The sequence below is a fragment of the Callithrix jacchus genome, chromosome 6 (genome assembly GCF_049354715.1).
Source record: "Callithrix jacchus isolate 240 chromosome 6, calJac240_pri, whole genome shotgun sequence".
Lineage (NCBI taxonomy): Eukaryota > Metazoa > Chordata > Mammalia > Primates > Cebidae > Callithrix > Callithrix jacchus.
The window spans coordinates 60,365,943-60,384,352 of record NC_133507.1 but is presented as its reverse complement, the minus strand read 5'-3'; the positions used below and the strand labels follow the sequence as shown (position 1 = coordinate 60,384,352).

The 18,410-nt window shown below is 42.6% G+C and overlaps 1 pseudogene; it reads right to left on the bottom strand.

The window, feature by feature from the left end:
• Window positions 1-7,472: 7,472 nt before the first annotated feature.
• LOC100403422 (polyadenylate-binding protein 1 pseudogene) lies at window positions 7,473-9,479 on the bottom strand (annotated as a pseudogene).
• Window positions 9,480-18,410: the final 8,931 nt, after the last annotated feature.

Below are 18,410 nucleotides of genomic sequence, written 5' to 3'. Positions count from 1 at the left end.
AAGGAGACTTAGACTCCCACACAATAATAGTGGGAGACTTTAACACTCTGCTGTCTCTCTGTCTGAACGTCTCTCCCCTTGAAGGTAAAAAGTTGGGGAGGGATGAGGCTTGGGACAGGGAGGGATGAGGCTTGGGTAAGGAAAGGAAGTGAGGAACTTAAAGGGATGGAGGGATGGGAAGGAGAAGGAGTCCTCTTTTTTGTTAAATTTTTTATTGCATTTTAGGTTTTGGGGTACATGTGCAGAACATGCAAGACAGTTGCATAGGTACACACATGGCAGTGTGTTTTGCTTCCTTTCTCCCCTTCACCCAAATTTGGCAATTCTCCCCAGGCTATCCCTCCCCAGCTCCCCCTCCCACTGGCCCTCCCCTTTTCCCCCCAATAGATCCCAGTGTTTAGTAGTACCCTCCCTGTGTCCATGTGTTCTCATTTTTCATCACCCGCCTATGAGTGAGAATATGTGGTATTTCATTTTCTGTCTTGTGTCAGTTTGCTGAGAATGATGTTCTCCAGATTCATCCATGTCCCTACAAATGACAGAAACTCATCATTTCTGATTGCTGCATATTATTCCATGGTGTATATGTGCCACATTTTCCCAATCCAGTCTATCATCAATGGGCATTTGGGTTGATTCCAGGTCTTTGCTATTGTAAACAGTGCTGCAATGAACATTCGTGTACATGTGTCCTTATAGTAGAACGATTTATAGTCTTTTGGATATATACCCAGTAATGGGATTGCTGGGTCAAATGGAATTTCTATTTCTAAGGCCTTGAGGAATCGCCACACTGTCTTCCACAATGGGTGGACTAATTTACACTCCCACCAACAGTGTAAAAGTGTTCCTTTTGCTCCACATCCTCTCCAGCATCTGTTGTCTCCAGGTTTTTTAATGATCGCCATTCTAACTGGCATGAGATGGTATCTCAATGTGGTTTTGATTTGCATCTCTCTGATGACCAGTGATGATGAGCATTTTTTCATATGATTGTTGCCCTCATATATGTCTTCTTTCGTAAAGTGTCTGTTCATATCCTTTGCCCAATTTTGAATGGGCTTGTTTGTTTTTTTCCTGTAAATCTGTTTGAGTTCTTTGTAAATTCTGGATATCAGCCCTTTGTCAGATGGGTAAACTGCAAAATTTTTTCCCATTCTGTTGGCTGCCGATCCACTCTAGTGACTGTTTCTTTTGCCGTGCAGAAGCTGTGGAGTTTCATTAGGTCCCATTTGTCTATTTTGGCTTTTGTTGCCAATGCTTTTGGTGTTTTAGTCATGAAGTCCTTGCCTACTCCTATGTCCTGGATGGTTTTGCCTAGATTTCCTTCTAGGGTTTTTATGGTGCCAGGTCTTATGTTTAAGTCTTTAATCCATCTGGAGTTAATTTTAGTGTAAGGTGTCAGGAAGGGGTCCAGTTTCTGCTTTCTGCACATGGCTAGCCAGTTTTCCCAACACCATTTGTTAAACAGGGAATCCTTTCCCCATTGCTTGTTTTTGTCAGGTTTATCAAAGATTGTATGGTTGTAGATATGTTGTGTTGCCTCTGATGCCTCTGTTTTGTTTCATTGGTCTATGTCTCTGTTTTGCTACCAGTACCATGCTGTTTTGATTACTTGTAGCCTTGTAGTATAGTTTGAAATCTGGTAGTGTGATGCCCCCTGCTGTGTTCTTTTTGCTTAGAATTGACTTGGCTATGCGGGCTCTCTTTTGGTTCCATACGAAGTTCATGGTGGTTTTTTCCAGTTCTGTGAAGAAAGTCAACGATAGCTTGATGGGGATAGCGTTGATTCTGTAAATTACTTTGGGCTGTATAGCCATTTTCACGATGTTAATTCTTCCTAACCATGAACACGGAATGTTTCTCCATCTGTTTGTGTCCTCTCTTATTTCGTTGAGCAGTGGTTTGTAGTTTTCCTTGAAGAGGTCTCTTACATTCCTTGTGAGTTGTATTCCAAGGTATTTTATTCTTTTTGTAGCAATTGTGAATGGCAGTTCGTTCTTGATTTGGCTTTCTTTAAGTCTGTTATTGGTGTAGACGAATGCTTGTGATTTTTGCACATTGATTTTATATCCTGAGACTTTGCTGAAGTTGCTTATCAGTTTCAGGAGTTTTTGGGCTGAGGCGATGGGGTCTTCTAGGTATACTATCATGTCGTCTTCAAAGAGAGACAATTTGACTTCCACCTTTCCTATTTGAATACCCTTTATTTCTTTTTCTTGCCTGATTGCTCTGGCTAGAACTTCCAGTACTATATTGAATAGGAGTGGTGAAAGAGGTCATCCTTGTCTATTGCCGGATTTCAAAGAGAGTGCTTCCAGTTTTTGCCCATTCAGTATGATATTGGCTGTTGGTTTGTCATAAATAGCTTTTATTACTTTGAGATACATTCCATCGATACCGAGTTTATTGAGGGTTTTTAGCATAAAGGGCTGTTGAATTTTGTCGAATGCCTTCTCTGCATCAATTGAGATAATCATGTGGTTTTTGTTTTTGGTTCTGTTTATGTGGTGAATTACGTTGACAGACTTGCATATGTTGAACCAGCCTTGCATCCCCGGGATGAATCCTACTTGATCATGATGAATAAGTTTTTTGATTTGCTGTTGCAATCGGCTTGCCAATATTTTATTGAAGATTTTTGCATCTATGTTCATCATGGATATTGGCCTGAAGTTTTCTTTTCTTGTTGGGTCTCTGCCGGGTTTTGGTATCAGAATGATGTTGGTCTCGTAAAATGATTTGGGAAGTATTCCCTCTTTTTGGATTGTTTGAAATAGTTTTAGAAGGAATGGTACCAGCTCCTCGTTGTGTGTCTGGTAGAATTCGGCTGTGAACCCGTCTGGACCTGGACTTTTTTTGAGTGGTAGGCTCTTAATTGCTGCCTCGACTTCTGACCTTGTTATTGGTCTATTCATAGTTTCAGCTTCCTCCTGGTTTAGGCTTGGGAGAACACAGGAGTCCAGGAATTTATCCATTTCTTCCAGGTTTACTAGTTTATGTGCATAGAGTTGTTTGTAATATTCTCTGATGATGGTTTGAATTTCTGTGGAATCTGTGGTGATTTCCCCTTTATCATTTTTTATTGCATCTATTTGGTTGTTCTCTCTTTACTTTTTAATCAATCTGGCTAGTGGTCTGTCTATTTTGTTGATCTTTTCAAAAAACCAGCTCTTGGATTTATTGATTTTTTGAAGGGTTTTTTGTGTCTCTGTCTCCTTCAGTTCAGCTCTGATCTTAGTTATTTCTTGTTTTCTGCAGGGTTTTGAGTTTTTTTGATCTTGCTCCTCTAGCTCTTCCAATTTTGACAATAGGGTGTCAATTTTGGATCTCTCCTTTCTCCTCATATGGGCACTTATTGTTATATATTTTCCTCTAGAGACTGCTTTAAATGTGTCCCAGAGATTCTGGTATGTTGTGTCTTCATTCTCACTGGTTTCGAAGAACTTCTTTATTTCTGCCTTCATTTCATTGTTTATCTACTCAACATTCAAGAGCCAGTTGTTCAGTTTCCAGGAAGCTGTGCGGTTCTGAGTTGGTTTCTGAATTCTGAGTTCTAACTTGATTGCACTATGGTCTGAGAGACTGTTTGTTATGATTTCAGTTGTTTTGCATTTGCTGAGGAGTGCTTTACTTCCAATTATGTGGTCAATTTTAGAGTAGGTGTGATGTGGTGCTGAGAAGAATGTATATTCTGTGGATTTGGGGTGGAGAGTTCTGTAAATGTCTAACAGGTTTGCTTGCTCCAGGTCTGAGTTCAAGCCCTGGATATCGTTCTTGGTTTTCTGTCTGGTTGATCTGTCTAATATTGACAGTGGAGTGTTAAAGTCTCCCATTATTATTGTGTAGGAGTCTACGTCTCTTTGTAAGTCATTAAGAACTTGCCTTTTGTATCTGGGTGCTCCTGTATTGGGTCCATATATGTTTAGGATCGTTAGCTCTTCTTGTTGTATCAATCCTTTTACCATTATGTAATGGCCTTCTTTGTCTCTTTTGATCTTTGTTGCTTTAAAGTCTATTTTATCAGAGATGAGAATTGCAACTCCTGCTTTTTTCTTTGCCCTGCATTTGCTTGGTAAATCTTCCTCCATCCCTTTATTTTGAGCCTTTGTGTATCCTTGCATGTGAGATGGGTTTACTGGATACAGCACACTGATGGGTTTTGGATTTTTATCCAATTTGCCAGTCTGTGTCTTTTGATTGGTGCATTTAGTCCATTTACATTTAGGGTTAATATTGTTATGTGTGAATTTGATACTGCCATTTTGATGCTAGCTGGTTGTTTTGCCCATTAGTTGTTGTAGATTCTTCATTATGTTGATGCTGTTTAGCATTTAGTGTGATTTTGGAATGACTGGTACTGATTGTTCCTTTCTATGTGTAGTGCCTCTTTCAGGAGCTCTTGTAAAGCAGGCCTGGTGGTGACAAAATCTCTGAGTACTTGCTTGTTCACAAAGGATTTTATTTTTCCTTCACTTATGAAGCTCAGTTTGGCTGGATGTGTAATTCTGTGTTGAAAGTTCTTTTCTTTAAGGATGTTGAATATTGGCCCCCACTCTCTTCTGGCTTGTAGTGTTTCTGCCGAGAGATCTGCTGTGAGTCTGATGGGCTTCCCTTTGTGGGTGACCCGACCTTTCCCCCTGGCTGCCCTTAGTATTTTCTCCTTTATTTCAACCTTGTTGAATCTGATGATTATGTGCCTTGGGGTTGCTCTTCTTGCGGAATATCTTTGTGGTCTGTATTTCCTGCATCTGAGTGTTGACCTGTCTTGCTAGGTTGGGGAAATTTTCCTGGATAATGTCCTGAAGAGTATTTTCCAGCTTGGATTCATTCTCTTCGTCACATTCTGGTACACCTATGAAACGTAGGTTAGGTCTCTTCACATAGTCCCACATTTGTTGGAGACTTTGTTCATTCCTTTTTGTGCTTTTTTCTCTGATCTTGGGTTCTCATTTTATTTCATTGAGTTGATCTTCGACTTCTGATATTCTTTCTTCTGCTTGGTCAATTCGGATGTTGAAACTTGTGCATGCTTCGTGAAGTTCTCGTATTGTGTTTTTCAGCTCCTTTAATTCATTCATATTCCTCTCTAAGTTATCCTTTCTTGTTATCATTTCCTCAAATCTTTTTTCAAGTCTTTTTTCAAGGTTCTTAGTTTCTTTGCATTGATTTAAAACATGTTCTTTTAGTTCACAAAAGTTTCTCAGTATCCACCTTCCGAAGTCTAATTCCGTCATTTCATCACAATCATTCTTTGTCCAGCTTTGTTCCCTTGCTGGTGAGGAGTTTTTTTCCTTTGTAGGAGGCGAGGTGTTCTGGTTTCAGGTGTTTTCCTTTTTTTTGCACTGGTTTCTTCCCATCTTTGTTGTTATATCCACCTGTCATCTGTGTAGTTGCTGACTTTTCAATTGGGTCTCTGAGTGGATGCCCAGAGTGTTGATGATGAAGTATTTCTGTTACTTGGTTTTTCTTCTACCAGTCTAGCCCCTCCACTGTTTGACTGCTGTGGTTCACTCCAGGCCCTGCTTGTCAGGGGTGCACCTATAGCAGCTGTGGAACAGTGAGGGATGCTACCAGTTTCTTTTTCTGCTATCTTTGTCCCAGGATGATGCCTGCCAAATGTCAGTCTTCTGGATATAGAGGGGTCAGGGAGCTGCTTGAGGAGACAGTCTGTACTTTATAGGAGCTCAAGTGCTGAGCTGTGAGCTCTGTTGTTCATTCAGGGCTGTTAAGCATGCTACGTTTAATTCTGCTGCAACAGAACTCATTAAAAAAAACCCTTTTTTTCTCAGATGCTCTGTCTCAGGGGGGTTGGGGCTTTCTTTGTGAGTGTCCGTTGTGCTGTTTTGCCCAGCTAGGAGGCAGTCTAGTCACTATTTGCCTGCCGAGGCTCTGCCCTACTGGTGTGAGGTTCGCCCTGTTGCTGCAGGCTCTGCCCTTCTGCTGTGGTCTCCGCCCTGCTGCCACGGGCTATGCCCTGCGGCAGAGTCTCTCTGTTGTAGCAGGTTGCCTCGGCAATGGCAGGCTGCGTCAGTAATGGGTGTGTACCTCAGTAGGGGCGGATTGCCTCAGTAATGGCGGATGCCCCTTTCCCACGGAGCTGCACCATACTGGGTTCAGCTGTGCCCTCAGGGAACCTCTCCACCGGGAGCGTTTGGAATCGCCATTTTGTTTGTCCCACTGCACTACCCCAAACGCTGTTTCCCTGGAATCTCCTGGGCTGGCTCACTGTCCAAGTCCCATTCAGTCTCAAGTTCAGCCCTCTCAAGTCTCAGACTGCCGGTTCAACAGGGCACCTGGACCAGTGCGCTTTGTGCAGAGCACTGTGTAGCACCACTGTGCTACAGCACCGGCCGCCAGCCGCACCAGCCGCTGGCTGCACCAGCCAAAACCTCTGCCTGGCGTCCCACGTCTCTTTTATACCTGGGAATTTCCCCGTTCTGTGGGCAACAAAGATCCATCTGGAAATGCGGCCCTGACTCACCCTCTCCCTGCATTCACCGAGAGCTTCAATCCTGGGTTGTTCTCACTGCGCCATCTTGAGTCCTCCCTCGGAGTCCTCTTTTTGAGTCAATAGAGTCAGAATCCTTTTGCTGACCAGAAGCATACATGTGATGGCTGTTTTAAGTGGAATGAAATGACCCAGTCTTCTGAGGATACAGAATTTAAAGTTGAGCAAGGTGGCACCCAAAGTTCTGTATTGCAGAAAGAGAGGCATTCTGATCTTGCAGATGAAAGGAGTGTTTCTCTGATATCAAACAGCACAGAAAATATGTCCTGGGTTGTTTCCATTTGTCTCTACACGACCAGTGAGTCATCCTGAAGAATTAAAGTTACACTCAATGTTAGAAAGGTCAGGGGTGGTTGAAATTGTGCTGGTCTTGACTTCATGAGCTTGCTTTTCAGAACTCATAGGAACCTTGCCCACCCCCACTTTAGGTGGTCTCTACTTGCTTCTTCAACTCATTGACAATGAGCATTGCATGTCTCATGCTGAAATGCAAAGGGGAATTTATTTTATTTTATTTTTCACTGTTTAAGAAATTTTTATTAAAGCAAGAATTTTATAATCCAAATTATGTTTCCTTGCTCAGTTTTCAATTCTGTTACTTAAAACAGAACTGACATTTTGAGCTATTCCACAGTAAAGAATTACAAAATTAAAGAAAGGAATGCTTTAAATTTTTGTACTTTGCTGAAAATTCTTTTTCACAAGGTCTATAAAACATTAATTTGCTTTTATATTTTACTATTTTTGTTGTTGTTGTTGTTGTTTTTAAATCAATAAGTAATCTAGGACTAGCATTATGTTTGCTAGACCTGGCATTTGCTTGGTACATAAGGTTCAAAGTGTCCTCTCCTTTATTTATTTATTTTATATTTCGCAACTTTTTTTTCCACAATATTTAAAGTTTTTCGATGTTTAGATATTTTTCTTCAGTGAAGCACAAGTTTCTTTTCGTGGTCCCTGATCAATTTTAAACAGTTGGAACACTGGTGGCACTGTTATTGGCTTTCTGGGCAGCCTCTTTAGCTTGGTAGGCTACAGCTTGATCAGCCTTAGAATGGAGTGACTCTGGAAACTCAAGCATATGAAGACGTTCTGAATTATCAATCTCCAACAACATGCCAGTGATACTACCAGCAAGAAAAGGGTAAATAACTTGAATAAGAGGAAATAGCCTTTCACCCAACATTTGCTTTTGCTCTTGAGGAGGGGCAGATGCCAACATGGAAGCAGTCAAAAGTTCTTGACCTTGTACATGAACAGCAGGCTGTGCATTAAGATGTTGCTGAGGACTGCGAACTCCCACAGCATATTTATATTGTGGAATGGTGTGGACAGCAGGAGTAGCTAGCTGCAGCTGCAGGACACGGATCCATTGTCTGTGATGTGTTAGCAACACGCCGTGTTGATGTGACTCGTGGAACCTGTGAAGAAGCTGATCTCGTAGTACTAAATGGTGGTCTAGAAGCAGCTGGGTGGATGGTACCAGGCATATTTTGGAATGGATGAGGTCTGGCACCCTGAGCAGTCCAGTGAGGACTTGGTCTTAGTTGAGCAATTTGGCTAGGAGGATAGTATGCAGCACGGTTCTGAGTCTGTGGGATAGTTGCCATCAAGTAACCTGAATGAGGTGCTGCTGGTAGGGGCTGATAACAGGGTTGGGCACAGCTCATACACTTGCCATTCTCTGCATATACTGATTAGTGATGTGAGCCTGGCGCTCTTCTTTGCACTGAGCTAAAACTACATACAATGGCTTTGTGATCACAATTCTACCGTTAATTTCTGTGACTGCTTTAGTAGCTTCCTCTGGGAGAAGAAACATGCAAAACCAAACCCTTTGCTGTGACCACCCTCCATCATAACCTTTGCACTAACGATTGTACCAAATGGAGAAAACTCTTTACAGAGACGTTCGTCATCGATACTCATAAGATTTTTCACAAAAAGATTAACACCCTGGTATCTGGTGATCCTATCTTGCTTCATCTATTCAAATTTTTCATTTAAGTTTCATCTGCCATTCCACCTTTTTCTGAGCTCGACCAACATAAATTTGTTTTCCATTGAGCTCCTTTCCATTAATCTCATCCACAGCTTTCTGTGCATCTTCCTGCCTTTCAAAGCTTACAAATCCAAATCCTTTGTATTTTCCACTTTGATCAGTCATTACTTTCACACTTAAGGCAGGCCCAAACTTGCCGAAGAGATCCTTAAGGTGCTCATCATCCATGTCTTCTCCAAAATTCTTGATGCAAATATTGGTGAACTCTTTTGCCCTAGCTCCAAGTTCAGGAGACTTAAATCGTCCAACAAATACTTTGCGATCATTTAGGAGCATTCCATTCATTTTTTCAATAGCTCTTTCAGCTGCTTCCTGTGTCTCAAATGTACAAATCCATAGCCCTTGGAACCATTTTCATCATGAACCACCTTACACGAAAGGATGTTACCAAAAGCAGAAAAGTATCATACAGTGCTTTATTATCAATGGATTTGTCCAGATTTTTAATGAATATGTTGCCCACTCCACTTTTCTGAAGTGATAGATCAGGCTGAGACCACATGATGCGTACTGGCTTGGCCTTTATAACAGCAAAATTCATGGTGTCCAGAGCACTCTCAGCGTCAGCTGGCTCCTGGAAGTTCACATAGGCCTAGCCCAAGGAGCAGCGGGTGATCGCGTCCCTGCAGACCTGGATGGAAAGGATGGGCCTGGCAGGGCTGAACTTCTCGTTCAGCCTTGGTCACGTCCGGGTGGAGGTCGCCCACATAGAGCGAGGCCATAGGGTAGCTGGGGGCACTGGGGTTCATCTTGGCATGGCTGCCCACAGGACCACAGGCAGCGACCTTTCCATGAGAAGAGAGCAAGTGCTGGGGCGGGGTGGAGCAGGGCGGGGAGAGCGGGGGTAAGCTCAGAAGGACAAAAATCATCTGGAATCGTAACTACTCGGCTGGGCGCGGTGGCTCACCCCTGTAATCCCAGCACTTTGGAAGGCCAAGGCGGGTGGATCACGAGGTCAAGAGATCAAGACCATCCTGGTCAACATGGTGAAACCCTGTCTCTACCAAAAATACAAAAAAAAAAAAAAAAAAATAGCTGGGCATGGTGATGCATGCCTGTAATCCCAGCTACTTGGGAGGCTGAGACAGGAGAATTGCCTGAACCCAAGAGGCGGAGGTTGCAGTGAGCCGAGATCACGCCATTGCACTCCAGCCTGGGTAACAAGAGCGAAACTCCGTCTCAAAAAAAAAAAAAGAAAAAGAAAAAGAAAACTACTCAAGGGCCACAGAACCAGGTCGATTGGCTGCCGCTGACTGTCAGCTGCGGGCGGGGAGCGAGGGTGGTGATGATGTTTGTCCGGGCAGCGGGAAGGCCTTGATCTCTTGGTTCCTTTTTGGAGGGTTCTTTCTTGGAGCCGCTGTGAGCCCTGGGCAGGCAGATCGGTCGGTCTCCACTGCTTCACTGGGTTATTTTACAAAAGAGGAAGAAAAAAAAATGTCTCCAGCAGGGAAGGCACGGATTTTTTTGTAAAATTTTTTGGGTTTTTTAAAAAGATGTTTTAAGATTTTTTTTTATTTTTTAATAATAAATGTATGTTCCGAGCCTGGAGCACACTCTCTGCACTCTCAGCACTAACTGCTGGGGAGAACGGGGAATTTATTTTCTGGGTTTGTGTGTGTGTGTGTGTGTGTGTGTGTGCATAAAATATACCTATTACTCAGATTCCAGGGAATAGCCATTGAAGAAATCTATTCTAAATGTTTTATTTCAAGACAGACTTATTTACACAATTGTTACCAGATGGAACATCTTGACTGTGAGTTGTCCAGGTTCTTAGCATGTTGAAAAAAGAACTGAACAAAATCCACAAAGCAACAAAAGAATGAAGTAACTCTCCTTGAAGAGGTACTTTATGAAATAAGAGAGGACACAAACAGATGGAGAAACATTTCATGCTCATGGTTAGAAAGAATCAATATCATGAAAATGGCCATACTGCCCAAAGTAATTTATAGATTCAACACTATCCCCATCAAGCTACCAATGACCTTCTTCACAGAACTGGAAAAAAACACCTTAAACTTCATATGGAACCAAAAGAGAGCCCGCATAGCCAAGTCAATTTAAGCAAAAAGAACAAAGCTGGAGGCATCACACTACCTGACTTCAAACTATACTACAAGGCTACAGTAATCAAAACAGCATGGTACTGGTACCAAAATAGAGATATAGACCAATGGAACAGAATAGAGGCCTCGGCGGCAATGCCACTCATCTGCAACCATCTATCTTTGACAAACCTGACAAAAACAAGCAATGGGAAAAGGATTCCCTGTTTAATAAATGGTGTTGGGAAACTGGCTAGCCATGTGCAGAAAGCAGAAACTGAACCCCTTCCTGACACCTGACACTAAAATTAACTCCAGATGGATTAAAGACTTAAACATAGTACCTAACACCATGAAAACCCTAGAAGAAAATCTAGGCAAAACCATTCAGGACATAGGAGTAGGCAAGGACTTCATGACTAAAACACCAAAAGCATTGGCAACAAAAGCCAAAATAGACAAATGGGACCTAATTAAACTCCAAAGCTTCTGCACAGCAAAAGAAACAATCATTAGAGTGAATCGGCAACCAACAGAATGGGAAAAAATTTTTGAAATATAACCATCTGACAAAGGGTTGATATCCAGAATCTACAAAGAACTAAAACAAATTTACAAGAAAAAAACAAGCCCATTCAAAAGTGGGCAAAGGATACGAACAGACACTTTACAAAAGAAGACATACATGAGGCCAACTAACATGAAAACAGGCTCATCATTACTGGTCATTAGAGAAATGCAAATCAAAACCACATTGAGATACCATCTCATGCCAGTTAGAATAGTGATTATTAAAAAATCTGGAGACAACAGATGCTGGAGAGGATGCCGAGAAACAGGAACACTTTTACACTGTTGGTGGGAGTGTAAATTAGTTCAACCATTGTGGAAGACAGTGTGGTGATTCCTCAAGGACCTAGAAATAGAAATTCCATTTGACACAGTAATCCCGTTACTGGGTATATATCCAAAGGATTATAAATCATTCTACTATAAGGACACATGCATATGAATGTTCATTGCAGCACTGTTTACAATAGCAAAGACCTGGAACCAACCCAAATGCCCATCAGTGATAGACTGGACAGGGAAAATGCGGCACATATACACAATGGAATACATGTAGCCATAAAAAATGATGAGTTTGTGTCCTTTGTAGGGATATGGATGAACCTGGAAACCATCATTCTCAGCAAACCGACACAAGAACAGAAAATCAAACACCACATGTTCTCACTCATACGTGGGTGTTGAACAACAAGAACACATGGACTCAGGGAGGGGAGATCACACACTGGGGTCTGTTGGGGTGAATAGGGGAGGGACAGTAGGGGGTAGGGAGTTGGGGAGGGATAACATGGGGAGAAATGCCAGATATAGGTAATGAGGAGGAAGGCAGCAAACCACATTGTCATATATGTACCTATGCAACAATCTTGCATGTTCTTCACATGTACCCCAAAATCTAAAACACAATTATATATATATATATATATTTTTTTTTTAAAGAACAAAGTAACAACAGCACAGATTTATTAAAGCAAAAGTATTTCCCAAAGAGTAGAAGCAGCAGGCTTCAGCAAGCAGTTCAAGAGCCCCCCACCCATTAGGATTTTATTAAGCTACAAAAGTTTGGTGATGCCCCTACATGCCCTTTAGAGGCCTCCAATTGGTCACACCCTATGAAGGATTGGCCTGTGACCAATCAGTGGCTAAAGTAGAAACTTCTGTCTTATTATCAAGGAGCTAGGATATATGCCGTATGCTGCTTAATCTTGCCTAGAACTGGCTGTACCTGCTGTTCTTTTGCTTATGCCTTAACCCTTGGTTACCCTAATTCCCTATTCTCCTGCCTCACAAGGACTCACCCCTTTGACAGTTACCCTTTCCCTTTCAAGGAGGCATGAGAAAACCTCTAATCAGACTCATGAGAAAAACTAGAATATGACCACAGGAGGCTGTGGTCATAAAGAAAGCCCCCAGTTCACATACAACCCATGATTCCTAGCCTTCCTGCCTGTCCCCACCATTCCCTCAGCTTGGAGGATATCTAGGATCTCTTGAGAATCTATAAATTAAGAAGACAAAGAGGAAGAAGTTGAGGAAATCAAGAACAAGTTGGGACCACTAAGCCCACCTTTTTGACCCCATCTGTGGTGGGGGCTGGGAGTTTTGGTGCTCTGGTTCCCAGGTGATAGCTCAGGCCTTATGGTAAGGACATGGGCTTGGACATTGCAGAGAGCCTGGCATGGAGTCCTAGTCTCACAACTTAACCTGCTATGTTCTTGGGGTATGTTATTTAATCTCCTGGCACCTAAGTTATTTTACTGAATAAAATGGAGATTTACAGTACCACCTCTCAAGCTTAGTATGAGAATTAAAAGAAATAATGCATTCAAATGCAAGCTCCATGAGATAAGGGACATTTATTTCATTTGAACTATAACACCTAATGCTCACTACCAAGTCCAGCTCAGCCATAGAGACTCCCCCCACCCAGGCGGCACTGAAGGTATTGAGAAGCAGACACCCACATAGAACACTAAAGTGGGTCTATCTGGGGGACCAACAGCCTTCCATGCTGAGAGCCTCAGTGGCTGACAGCATTCCAAGCTGAAGGCCTCAAGCAGACTCTGACCCACTCATTTATTCTCTCTGAATAGGTGATGATTATTAACAAACAGATGTTCAGTATTTTCTCATAACACAAAAATAAACCAGATAGGCAGCTGGTGCCTGCTTACCACTGATCACAAACTAAAAAGTATTCTCCACAAGGGAGCCACGGGGGCAGGGTCAGATGTCCTGTGCTTAAAGAATTGTTTTAACCCGTGTATGATATTTATATATTGTCCTTCCACTTTAGAATGCCCCGAGTAGTTTTCTACTGGGCGGCAGGGGAGAGCGGCTAGGTTTTCCTTACCATCGTTCTTCCTAGCAAGCAATATACTCTATCATACACTCAGCATTTCTCAACAGCCCACACCAGTATTCTTGGTGCTCAAATATTTGTTGAGTGAATGATGTAGGTAAACCACTTAGCACAGGAGGAGCACAACCCATGCTCATGCAACATAGATGATGTTCTGCCGGAGCTGCTTCCTGCACGCTGCTTCTAACCCATCCAACATCTACCAACAGTCCTCCTATTTGGCTCTCTCATGCAGATTTGTGAAACGGGACTGTGGGATCACAGTTGCAGCTAGAGACTTAATGTTGCTGCGTGGAGCCTGCTGAGGGGTGGGCCCAGCCTGGGTGAGGTGCCAAGCTGATGAATTTCACACAGCAGGGATCCTGGAATGTTTGAGGAGAGGCTGCTCGGTGCTGGTAAAGGGGTCCATGGGGGAGCTGGCAGGAAGCCGAAGATGCAACATGTTTGGTTTGTTTCAGGAACTTTCCCAGGACTGGCCCAAGACCCAGGAAAGGAGGACGTTTTCTTTTTCTTTGTTCTGTATTCTCTTCCCTCCTGGTTGTGTGACTTTCTGTTGCCAAACCACAGAACCAAGCCTCATACAATTAATTCTACAGCTGGACAATATTTTGGATCAAATGAGCTCTTGTCAGCTGGAGAGAGAGCTGAACTACAAGTCAACACATTGTTTCTATGAGAAATTCATTCTCAATTCCAAATAGATGATTAATGTCCTAGGTCCCAGAATGAAATCCATTCTGTGCCCTGTCCTGGAATCCAGACAAATCAGGGCTTGTGTGGGTGTATGTGGGGAGGAGCAGGAGGGAGTTCTGTTTGCATAATAAAGACCTTATAGGACCCCCAAAGAAGAGTCAAGATAAACTATGGGACAGACAGCCCCAATGCAGAAAATTCTTGAACATATTGGAGGGATGCAAAGGAAGGCCAAGGATAGTTTAGCTCCATAACACTGCAAAAAGTTTTCTAGCAGGGGAAGAGCTCAACTAAAGAGTGTGTGTGTATGTATGCATTGGCTTGTCTGGAGGCACTGTCTTGAGAGTAGCCCTCTAAGTATTGTTCAGATTCCCTCCCAGGAAACCCTTAAGGAATCCAGTGGCACTGTCCCAGGGAAGGAAGGATACAAAACCAGCAGAAAAGGCTGAGGAAAGATGTGTAACACTAAAACCCAGAGAGAGGAGTCCCCTTTCAGGCATCTATCAAAGATTTCTTATGTTGGTGAGAGGGTCCTCTCATCTCACCAAGAGCAGCAATTTTGACATTTCAGTATTAGGGATGGGGAGGAGACTGACCAGATCACCATTCAGCAGCCAAGGACTGACTTGGTCACGCAAGGGGAGGAGTCCACAAGTAATGAGGCAGGATTATGGGTACCCACAGCCTCCTCACTGCCAGGGGAACCCAGAATGCCCACCCCACCCAATCCTACCTGAATGCAACCCTGTTAGCTTGTATTTTTTGAGAGAGTTGGAGTTACTCTTCTAAAAACACTTCTAGAGAGGGGATTCAAGCTAGCTGGCTAGAAGCATTTCATACCTACCTCTTGCCCTTAGAAAAACAAAAATAGTGTATAGACGGTAATAGTTCAAATACATTATCCCAGAGAGAATGCTAGAATTCAACAGAGAAGTGACAGGAAACATCAAAAGCAGGGGGAAAAAAAGGGAGAGGGGCAGCCTGCCTGGTGATAATCAGCTGGGAGCCAGGAGTACCTTCTTAACATAGGGAAAGGGTGAGTGAGAGACTTTTATTGGCCACATCCCCACTGTGGAATCATGAAATCCTGGCTACAGGACAACGTCTAAACCTTCCCAACCCCTGAAACCAACATAGGGAGCTGCTGGGAGACCATGGGATGGAACTGCTCCACAGAGGGAGTTCACACTGAGTCCCAGCACCCTTTCTGAGACCAAAGCAGCTACATCAAGGCACCATTTTCAAAGCTAGCCTTTGGCAGACTGCATGCTGTCCTGGGGCCCAGCAGCAGCAGGACTGATGTATTATGGAAACTCAGGCTGTTGCTGCTGGAACTGGAGAGCCAGCTGGGAGCACTCCTATAGCTGGGACTAAGAATCGAGCAAGGCATGGGCTGCAGCTGCCATTTCTGGGAAGTGAATACCACCAGAATGGAAATTGGGACACAAGCAGTGAGCAAATTGCTGCTGGGACATGGTCACCAGCTGGGTGGGGGTCTCCTGCAGCTAGGGCAGGGTTCCTGCTGCCAAGACTAGGGGTGAGCCCTACTGGGACTAGGTTGTGAGATGTGTGTCCCCCCACTGCCAGCCCAGGCTATAGTCACTGCAAATGACTATACCCTTTTTGGTGGCAGGGCCTGAGCATGGATGCTACCATTCCTCACCTAAGCACTCCACCTAGGGCCTGAGGATCACCCTTGCTCTCACCTCCAGGAGGTCTGAGCGCAAGCTCAGCCAATCTGGCTTCACCCATTCCCAACACCAGGATAAAGCACACAGCCCAGGGCCCTGGGGATTGCCCAACTCAATCCACCACATTGCACCTTAACACTCTTCCCAGGGACCTGCTGTTAGACCTAAACTCCTAGCACTACCACCTCAGGTGACACTGACCAGCAAGAGCCACCTGCAGGCCTGGAGACTGGCCTTCCCAGTCCATTGGAGCCACCATCACCATCCATGCATACTGCCTGGGACCCAGAGAATTACTTCACTTCTGCTACTGCCATCACCGATGCTATGCCAGCTATCCACATGCTCAAGAACCCACTCATTCAACTGATCCACCACTGCCACTACTGGCATCTGAGTAATCCACTTGGAAGCCTAAGAATTGGCCCACCAGTAACCATGAACACAGGAACCAGTGTACACCACCTTGGGGCAAAAATATAGGCATGCTCAGCCCACTGCTGCCACCACTGGGGCCTGAATGTTGGCACACATGGCATGCTAGTCCCCAGCACAACATCACCACAGCCTCCACTAATAACCATACCCTAACTTACTAAGGAAAGCACAGATATTACTATGCTATTTACAGTCAAAGAAATCATACAGAGACTACACTACTCCATGCACTCAGAATCAAAGCCAAAGTATCCTACCCAACCAACATCACAGATATATCTTAAGGAAAAAGTCCTACCCTGCAAAAGTAAATTCAAAAATGAGAAGAAACAACTGTTACCTCAGGTGTGAAACCATTACATCATATGTCAACATAACGACCCAAGAAACATGAAAAAGCAATAAAATATGACACCTCCAAAGGAGCACAATAATCCTCTAGCAATAGATTTTAATCAAAAAGAATTTTTTGAAATTCCAGATAAATAATTTTAAACACTAATTTAAAGAAGCTCAGTGAGATACAAGAGAATTCTGAAAACCAATACTAAAAACATCAGAAAATAATGCAGGATATGAATGAGAAATTGAACAAAGAAATAGATATTTTTTAAAAGACCCAAATAGAAATTCTGGAAGTGAAAAATTCATTAAAGGAAATACAAAAGGTTTCAATATATTTGAAAGCTTCAACAGTATACTAGATCAGGCAGAAGAAAGAATTTCATTATCTCAGAATCCCTTTTGAAATAATCCAGTTAGGCAAAAATAAAGAAAAAATATTTTTTAAAAACTAAAGTATTGACACAAGAACAGAAAATGAAACACCGCATATTCTCACTCATAGGTGGGTGATGAAAAATGAGAACACATGGACACAGAAAGGGGAGTACTAAACACTGGGGTCTATTGGGGGGAAAAGGGGAGGGCCAGTGGGAGGGGGAGGTGGGGAGGGATAGCCTGGGGAGAAATGCCAAATGTGGGTGAAGGGGAGAAGAAAAGCAAAGCACACTGCCATGTGTGTACCTACGCAACTGTCTTGCATGCTCTGCTCATGTACCCCAAAACCTATAATCCAATAAAAAATTAAAAAAAAAAAAAAACTAAAGTATTTGTGACATTTGGGGCAACATAAAGTAATTGAATATTTGCATTATTGGTATCCTCAAGGGCAAAGAGACAAAGGATTAGAAAACCTACTTAATGAATAGATGAAAACTTCCCAAGTCTAGTGAGAGATTTAGTCATTCAGATACAGCAGACTCAGTAATTCCCCAAAAGACTCAATGCAAAATGGTCTTCTCAATGGCATATTATAGTCAGTCTGCTTAATGTCAATGGTAAAGAGTGAATCCTAAATACGGCAAAAGAAAAGCATCTAGTCAACTATAAAAGAATCCTCAGCAGACTAATAGCAGATGTCTCAGCAGAAACCTAACAGGCCAGAAGAGAATGGGATGATATACTCAAAGTGCTGAAAGGAAAAAAAATTGCCAGCCACGTATATAATTTCCAACAAAATTGCACTTCACAAATGAAGAAGAAATAAAGTGTTTCCCACATAAGCAAATGCTGAGATAATTTATTACCACTAGACAGGACTGGGACTTACAAGAAATGCTCAAGGGAGTTCTAAACCTGGAATTGAAAAGACAATATTTACCGTCATGAAACACAAACATACAGAACTCACTGGTAAAGTAATCACACAAAGGAGGAAAAAAAGGACTCAAGTGGTTCCATTACAGAAATTCACTAAACTACAATGACAATCAATATGAAAAAAAGAAAAGAACAAGAATATTTATAACAACCAGAAAATAACTAACAATATGACAGGAATAAAGCTTCACATATCAATAATAATTTAGAATATAAACAAATTAAATTCTGAAATTATAATGGCTGAATGAATTAAAAAACATGATCCAACTATATGCTGCTTATAAGAAACTCACCTTACTCATAAAGTCACATATAGACTGAAAGTAAAGGGATGGAAAGACATATTCCATGCAAATGGAAACCAAAAGCA